At 35.5% G+C, this 9,316-nt stretch overlaps 1 pseudogene; it reads right to left on the bottom strand.

Moving 5' to 3' along the window:
• Window positions 1-4,713: 4,713 nt before the first annotated feature.
• LOC104863961 lies at window positions 4,714-8,728 on the bottom strand (annotated as a pseudogene).
• Window positions 8,729-9,316: the final 588 nt, after the last annotated feature.

Here is a 9,316-nt window from a genome sequence, read left to right on the forward strand (position 1 = left end):
TCACTCTTCATTTCAGATTAAAAAAAAAACCAACATAAATAAAGTCCTGTTTCCTCTTTATTTCATTTGCTGGCATTTTTTTTCCTTCTTTCCTTCGTTCTTATTCCCTTCCTCTTCCTTTTTCTTTCCCTCATCCTCTGCATTCCAGCCTCCTTGTCGTTAGTACTGGATCACAGTCTTTCTTGGTTATTAAAAGGGATGAAATTGTTAAAAACAGTCTTGAAATACGTGTTTGACGTATAACTGATTCTGTAAATGCTGATATAACTGGTAGGTATTCTCTGCTTTCAATGGAGCAACTGGAACTCACTCTTTTATGTTGAGTAGGTTGAAGAGATGTAAAACCACCAAAACATAACCAATTCCAAGGTCATGTCACTGAGAAACATACACTAACTGAAGAGATTTCCTCAGTAGTGAAAGTTTTTCTACCCTAATTGATCTTCAACCTCCAGCACCAAAGTAATGAAAACACAAGAAAACAAGGGAAAAGATGCCTCCCAAAACTCTGAACTCTCCAAAAGTCAATTTCACAGACATCAAAGTAGGAGTTATAGGCAAAGAACTCAAAAGCGAAATGGTTAAAATATTTGAAGAGATCAAAGGAGAAATAAATGAACAAATTCATAAGATGTTCTGTGGGGTCAAAGATGATATAAATGAATAGATAAAGGATCTCATTAATAAAATACTAAAAAAGCTTAGGAAAACAGATGAAAAGCTGGTTGAATTTAACAAGACAGTACAATATATGAATGACCATTTTTGTAAAGAATTAAAGATTATGGTAAAGAATCAAGCAGAAATCCAGGATTAAAAAAAATACCATTGAAAGTCTGGACAGCAGGAACAACCAATAGGAGAAAAGAATGTCAGAATTAGATTAGAAGATGAAACAAAAGTTATAAAAATGTATTCACTGAAATCATAGCAGAAAAATTTTTTAATCTAGTAAGTTTCCACATTCTTATAATTGAGGCATATACAATAGCTATAAAAAAAAAAAAAAAAAAAAAAAAAAAAAAGAATGACTCCATGATACGCTATGGTCAAAATCCTAGAAATTCAGCTCAAAGAGAGAATACTAACAGCTGTTAGAGAAAAACATCAAGTAAACTATAAAGGTAAACCTGTCAGAATAATGGCAGATTTTTCAACAAAAACTTTAAAGGCCAGGAGAGATTAGAGTGAGGTTTTTCAAGCCCTCTCCCAAAAAACCCTGTGAATCCAATTAAAATATCCTGCAAATCTGTTAATAATTAATAGAGAAATTAAAATTTTCCACAACAAACAGGACCTAAAGGAATTTAATATCACAAAACCAGCATTGCAGAAAGTACTCGAAGGAAACCTAGATAGACAATGAGGCCAACATTATCAAAGAGCCCAAAGGAAAGAATAAATCTAACTGAGAGAATGATTAAATCAAAATAAAAATAAATGTCACCTTTTCCCCATGCAAGGATGGCTCAAAATACGTAAATCAATAAATATAATACAGCATATAAACAAAATAAAGATAAAAATCATAGCATTGTCTCAATAGATGTGGAAAAATCCAACATCTGTCCATAGTAAAAATCCTGATGAAAATAAGTTTAGAAAGACCTCACCTCAAACTGATAAAAACCCTGATGGCAAAGCCACTGCCAACATCATACTAAATGGAGAAAAACTAAAAGCATTCCTTTTAAAATCAGAAACAAAACAAGTGTCCCCTCTCATCACTCCTGTTCAACAATAGTACTTAAAAATGTATCTGGAGTAATAAGGCAAGAGAAAGAAATACAAGAGATCTGAATATGAAAAGAAGAAGTAAAACCATCCTTATATGCAGATAGCATGATTCTTTATATAGAAGATCTGAAAAACTTCACCAAAAGTCCCTTAGAACTGATAAACAAATTCAGCAAAGTGGCAGGATACAACATCAGTACACAAAAATAAATAGCAGTACTTGACACCAATAATGTACTCAACAAGAAAAAATTTAGGAAAACAATTCCATTCATAACAGCTTCAAAAAATTTAGAAAATTGCCCCATACATACTATCTTTAAAAAAATTAAATACCTAAGAATTAACTTGTCCTAGGAAATGAAAGAAATTCTAATGAAAGCTACAAAATTCTATAGCAAAAACTATAGTGCTTGTAAAAAGTGATTGAAGGAGATATTAGAAAATGGAAAGATATGCTCTGTTCCTGGATAAACAGAACCAATATTGTCAAAGTGGCCATATTACCAAAATTAATATAAAGATTAAGTGCACTTACAATCAAATACCAGCAGTGTTTTTCATAAAATTGAAAAAAATAATTCTACAAATGTGTACAAATTCGAGACCAGCCTGGGCTACATAGTGAGTTCCTGCTCATTCTCAACTATATAGTGAGACCCTGTCTCAAAAAAACAAACAAAAAAGATAATAAAAAAATGTGTATGGAGCCACAAGAGACTCAAAATAACCAAAGCAGTTTTGAGCAAAAACTGCTAAGCCAGAGAAATCAAAATCCCAAATGTCAAGTTATGCTGCAAAACTACACTAATAAGAACAGCACGGTAATGGCACAAAATCAGCCATGTTGACAATGGACTCGAAGATGGAGAAACAACCCAAAGTACCTTAAGCCATGTGCTTTTTGACAAAAGGTCCAATAACATACACAGGGGAAATAGCCTCTTTAACAAATAATACAATTATAGTTAGTGAAAAAGAGGGAACTTTGTTCATTTGGATACACCTTTCTATTTATCTGTTCAGTGCTTAAACTTCTCTATGTGGCAAAGAAAAAAACACTTAAATTTAAATGCAGCCCTAGTAATGAACTAGGAAATTACAGACATAATGTATAACGAGATATAATTTGGCCATATGTGGCAGGGGCAACAGGATTTTATGACTGGAAGTACAGATAAAGGTCCAAGATGTGTTTTCTGGCCTGAAGTGAAAAAGCACAATTGGGTACAACCTAAATATCTGAAAATTATGGAATGGTTAAATAAGCTGTGCCTGGGACAAATGAAATATTATAAAACATTACATTTGGGGCTGGGGATTTAGCTCAGTGGTGCTGCTGCCTGCCTTGCAAATGCAAGCTCCCACATTTGATCCCTGGTCACAACAACAACAACCTCATTATATTTGCTGTGGAGGTGTAAGTCTTCAGAAGTTGCCATGTCTTTGGGCTGTCATTTTTCTCAGCCTCATTTTTTAAAAGTTAAAATGTCACATTTATTTATTTTCCCCATGAAGTTTACATTTTCTTTTTTTTTTCCTCTAGTTGAGTTTATTGGTACATTCTAGGTATACAGTACAGTTACATTCATCACTGGGATCTCGTACCTTTACATGACAGGTTTTGGTCCTCATTTTTTCCCCTTGTCCCTGTCATCCCTTCAGAAGTTTATTGGCACATTTAAAGCAAACAATACAATTACATTTATCATTGGGATCTTGTACCTTTACATGATAAGTTTTGGTTCTTATTTTCCCCCCATATCCCTGCCCTCCCTTCATTCTCTTCACCCTTCCTTATGTTACATTTATTTTTATTTTTTTATTTTTTATTTTTTGGTTTTTTGAGACAGGGTCTCACTATGTAGTTGAGACCGATCTGGAACTCACTATGTAGCCCAGGCTGGTCTAGAACACACAGGGATCCTCCTGCCTCAGCCTCCCGAGTGCTGGGATTATAGGCATGCACCACCACGCCCGGCTTACGTTACATTTATTTTAACACACTGGAATTAAGGGTGGATAGGTGAAACAAATACAGTATAATCCACACAATGCATCGAAAATGCACCCTTTCTAAAAATCATGCTGTAGACAAGATAAAGAATGACCTAATGGGAAACGAGGCCTGATTTAATCAAGAAACTTTCATATTTGATTCTTAACCTTATGTGAGTACAATCATCTTCATAATATTTGTCAATAATTTGATTTTTTTCTATTTCCCTACTTCTAAAGTGATACTTTTTTGCTTACAATAAAGCTAATTTTAAGGGCACACAAAAGTTTAGCACAAAGTATAAGATTCAGTCCAGAGTAATGAAGGGTAACAGGTACTGAATAACAGCCTTTGTCAGAAAAATGACCACCTAGGATGACGACCTGCAGGTGACTTCCTGGAGCCCTCACACTGGAAAAGCAACAGCTGCCTAGTGTACCAACTCACAGTGGAATTTCTAATTGTACCTCGTTCTCTATGAAGAACAATTTATACAGTCAAGTGGTCACTATAGACAATCCGCACCCATCTAAACATATTCTACAGTAGTGTAATTATAAGGCCACAATCTTTCTTTTGGGTAAACCCCTTCATCTAATGATTTTAATATCAATGTGTTCTTCATTCTTTGAAATATAAAGCATTTAACTGAATTAAGGTTATGTATTTTTAAATACTACATACATCATGAGTAATATATTAAAATCATTTATACTATTTATAGCTAATATTCAAAGAAAATTTGCTTCCAAATTCTTATAGTAGATATTAGTCTGCCATGCTTATTAATTGATCCCCTAGGTCTAATTACAGATCAGCATGATTTTTAGTGTCTATCTTTCACTTCACTAATCAGAAATGCAGCATGTACAGAAAGTGGTACAGCCACCCAAGGACCATGATAGCTCTTCAAGGTAGCTGTCACAAGCTCAGATACAAATCCCCACCGTGTGAACAAAGCTCGATCCAATTCTTCATCAAAAAGTGCTGGTGGAGGTTGTCAGACACCTCCCACTGTAGTTCCACAATCCAATGGCTAGTAAATGAGACAGCAGCAGAGAAGGAAGAAAAACCTTCAGAAATTATGCTGAGAAAATGCCCCCTTTCTTCCTAACACCCGTGTTTCTCATGCTGAGTAGCTGTGCACTTTGGGTATTTAAAAAGCAACTCCTTAGCAGGTATATTTTCTGGCTGACTTGACCAATCCTATGTCCAACCTGAGTTTTTCTTCAAGATGCTGTCAACTTCTTTCCTTCTCTTAATATAATCTTCCTTGGACTGAGAGCTGTTTTTTTTGTTTGTTTGTTTGTTTTTTCTCCAATGCTATGTGTATCATTTCAGAAGCTCTATTAGTATCTTGTGGTGTCTGTGAGTGAGGTGGGCTGTCACAGGGAGACTACTCTGTCCAGACTCATGCTGGGCATCTAGCAGTATTTTTTCCATGTCACCATTGCAAATAGAACCTGAGGCTGGAACAACTGCTCCCATTCCCATTATTACTGAAGTGCGATTTGACCCAGTAGCCCTGCAAGTTCTCCTCCTCTAATCCAAGGATCTCACTCTGTGACAGGACACCAGAGGCTGCTCAACCATGGGGCACTTTGCTCTGCAATAGCACCGCATGGCAGTCGCACAAGAGCAGGTGCATGACAGGCCTGCAGCTCTGCACTCTTCTCAGCCTTATTTTGCTCACCTAGTCATCTGTGGAGATAGTGCCAGATGTAAACGTACAATTTCATTATAATTTTTTTCTCTGACTATTATATAACATGGAATAAAGAATCATTCCATAAAAGAGAATCTTAAAAGAAGTCTCATGTTCCTCTTCATTCTGATAGTTAAGGCCAGTAGAGTTTCTAAAACTAGTTATAGTACCAACAATTTCTGAGACTTTCTGCAATATCATGTCAGATGAAGTGGGGCATTTGTCAAGCCAAGTTCGAGCTATTGATTAAAAAAACTGAAGACCTTCCTTTAGAGTCATTAAAGGTAACCTGGAAGAAACCTTACAAATATCACTGGTGGAGACATGATTAACTTGAGGTCAGAGCAATTTGGTGACAGTGTCTTCAAAGATAAGGCCTGTCTATGAGCATTTGACAATATTATCTTTAAAAATCTTATTTTAAGAAATTACAATGCAACCAGAAAAAATAGGAGGAATATAGTGGAATCTAGTAACATATATTATGTGATTTATCTTATAAAATTCAGAAGGAGAAAAAGTAAAAGACAGGCACTGAAGACAAAAGGGTTTGTTGCTTGAGGTACAGGACTGTAGGATGATACCCAGGGATTGGCAGGTGGGGAATGAAAAGTAAAGTTCAGCTATCAAGAATGTGGCTAACTTATACTCTCATTTGGCAATTTTGGGTCAACTTTCCAATACTAGAGATAAGTTTTTTCTAAGGCATCTAACCTAGTCATATACTAAGTTTTTAAATTAGGATATACAGTTACAAAACAGTTACCTATATTGGCCTAGAAGAATGACAGCCTACAACACATAGCTCATTTCCAAATGTCATGAGGTCTAATTTTAGCCTTAGAAAAATAAGACACCTCCAAGACAGATATAGATTAAGATATTTTGAAGTCACATTTCCAGACATTTGCCCACCACTATTGTCTGGGGAAAAAGAAGGTGAGAGTGCTCCATGTTGAGGTAGCTTCTTAAATGGCAGGTTGAGGTGTATGGCAGGGGTAGCTGGCCCTTCTGGAAATTGGGACAGTTGACACTGTTCAGGACACAAGGCTGTCCTGCTCTGGCTGTTCTGTCCTTATAGAGAAGATATTCTGCAACCAGCAGAAAGATCTAATTTGGAGAGAATATGTCATCTTACTTATCTTGTGCATACAGTGGACATTCAGTGATGGTGCATGAGACCAAATGAGTCACTGTTCATCATCATTGTACCATGAATTTTCCTTCCCCATACTTTTACTTTTTTTTTTGGTACCATGGATCCAACTTGGGACTTTGTGCTTAGCGAGGAAGGTGGCAGAACCACTGAGTGAAATCCCTGGCCCCCACCTTCACATTTCTAAAGTTGATTTTGTACCTTAACTTGGGTGCCTTTGTTTGTATGTATATGTTGCTGGTAGTCATGATGGATTTCATTGCAGTTAAAATGTCTTTTAAAATATTATTGTCTAATTCCAAATGAGAAAAAATGATAATGTATACACAGGAAGGCATGAAAATAGTGAATATATAGTAATGAATGTATGTGTCATTGAGACAATATCCTTAATTCTGTATTTTCTTACAAATTAATATACAAATACCCTACATGATGCAAGAAAGGAAGTAAACCATAAGTAGGTGACCCTGTCACATTTTGTTACTGATACACATGCAAAGGGTTGTCTATCACAAGCTGTATTAGCTTCCTGTGGCAGTTATAACAAATTACCATAAACTTAGTGCTTTAAAACAACAGAAATTTATTCTCTCTCACTTCTGGAGGCCATAAGTTAAAGATAAATTTCACTGAACCAAATCCCAAGTGTCACAGGATAATACTCTTTCTGGAGGTTCCATTACTTGTGTGTTCCAGTTTCTTGTGGCTGCTGGTCTACCTTTGTTTGTGGCTATACCATTTCAATCTATCTTTACATCATCTTGTCCTCTACTGCCATAAGGACACTTGTGATGGCAGTTAGTGCATTCAGATAACCAATGACAATGTCTTTATCTCATCATTAACTTACTCCTATTTATATAAAACTGTTCCTGAAAAAAGGTACACTTTATAGTTTCTAACAATTAGTATCTAATATATTTGGGGCCACTACTGAGCCTGTTACATGCCAAACTATGCAACTAGGGTCAGAGAACTTTATTTGTAGTAATAAGTAAGAGAAAAATTGGTGCAAGTAATTTATATTAGTATTTTCTTTATGCTTCCTGAAAAAAATCAAGAAAGTATCAATATTGAAACTTACAGGACAGGTATTAGTGGCTTGGAAGAAAATCTCAGCTATAAACTCTTCTAATAAATATTCTTAATAATAATCCAGAGGGCAAAATTGGGTACAAATAACTAGATATTGAAAATTGAAGGTAGAAAATGCTCAGAATATGAGAAGTTTTATATTATATCAATCATAAAAATGGTCCCAAAATTTCACCCTCCTTTTTCTCTGTTCTGTGAAATGTCACTTTGAAGTTTCTACCATCAAAAGGAAAATCTACTGTATTTCCCTATCTTTTGCTTCTGGGATGACTTGTTTAGCTAATAGATCACAACACTAGTGACAATATGCTTGCTCTGCACCTTAGCCCAAGAGGTCTTGTATCTTTGGTTCCCTCCCAGTTGTTAACAAGAACAAGGAAAACTCTCCAATGGTATGGTGTGAGACACATCGTTCAGTCACCCTCATAGGCTAACCAATAACTAGCCAGCTATCAGCCAGATGAATGAGGCTCCATGCCAAATCTCCAGCAAGGTCAGCAAGAGCAGCAGAAACCCATCCCAACTAATAGAGTAATATCAATAGCTTATTGCTTCAAGCTAATGGGCTTTGAGGTGGTTTATGATATGATAGAGATAAATATATGTATGAAAATTACCAGATTTTGGGAATAAGCTCTGTTCTGAATATATTACCTTTTAGAATATTTTATGGAATTTATTTTGGTTATCATTTCCTTTTATGAATCCTTGTGACAAAAACATACTTGCAGATAAGTCCTTGTTAGCTTTCCTTCAGTATAACAAATACTCAATATGACTAATTTATAAAGAGAAAAGGGTTATTTTGGCTCAAAGTTTTGGAGGTTTCACTCCATGATTGGTTGGTCCTGATGCCATGGACCTGTGACAGCACATTATGGAGCAGGTGGCCTTACTCACTTCATTGCTGAGGAGCAAAAAGAAAAACAAGAAGTGAACAGTATCTCACTGTTTCTGCCAAGCACATGCCCCTCAGTGACCTAAAGACCAGGCCCCATATCTTAAAGGTTTCATCACCTCCCAAAACCACCATGGTCTGGGGACTAAGTCTTTACCACATGGATTTTTGGAAAATATAATCAAATCATAGAAAATTCTAAAAGAGATCTTTATATAAGTATAACATTTAAAATTCTACCTTTAAAATGTCATGACTCAATTAAAAAAATTTCTCTCCTATTGAGGGTTGTATCTTTATTCTATACTGGGGATCCTATGTTCAAGGCAGAAGTCTTTTTATTTTCATGAAAAACAACAATTCTATATTCAAGTTTTGCCACTTATTCACTATATGACCTTTGGTGATTTATTTCCCCTTCTCTGAGTTTCAGTTGTCCAATGGAAAGTGGATATGATAGTATTTCTTGGCCAGGATTGTTCTGAAGATAAAATATGATAGAACATGTAAATGTGCTTTGCAAAATGCAGATGGTTGAAGAAAATTAAGAGAGCTGAATCTATACTGGTGTTTCTTAAATATGGCCAATAATAGAATTTAATTGGCTAAAACATGGTAGTGATTTTCTTGGTAAAGTTGTTCTAGTCTGTAAAGTAGACCATTTAGACCCACCTTTTCCCTCACCACAGACACAGTAAAATCTAAGAACATGGTCTCCTAAAT

The sequence above is a fragment of the Fukomys damarensis genome, unplaced genomic scaffold (assembly GCF_012274545.1).
Source record: "Fukomys damarensis isolate Sample0158 unplaced genomic scaffold, DMR_v1.0_HiC HiC_scaffold_14, whole genome shotgun sequence".
NCBI lineage: Eukaryota > Metazoa > Chordata > Mammalia > Rodentia > Bathyergidae > Fukomys > Fukomys damarensis.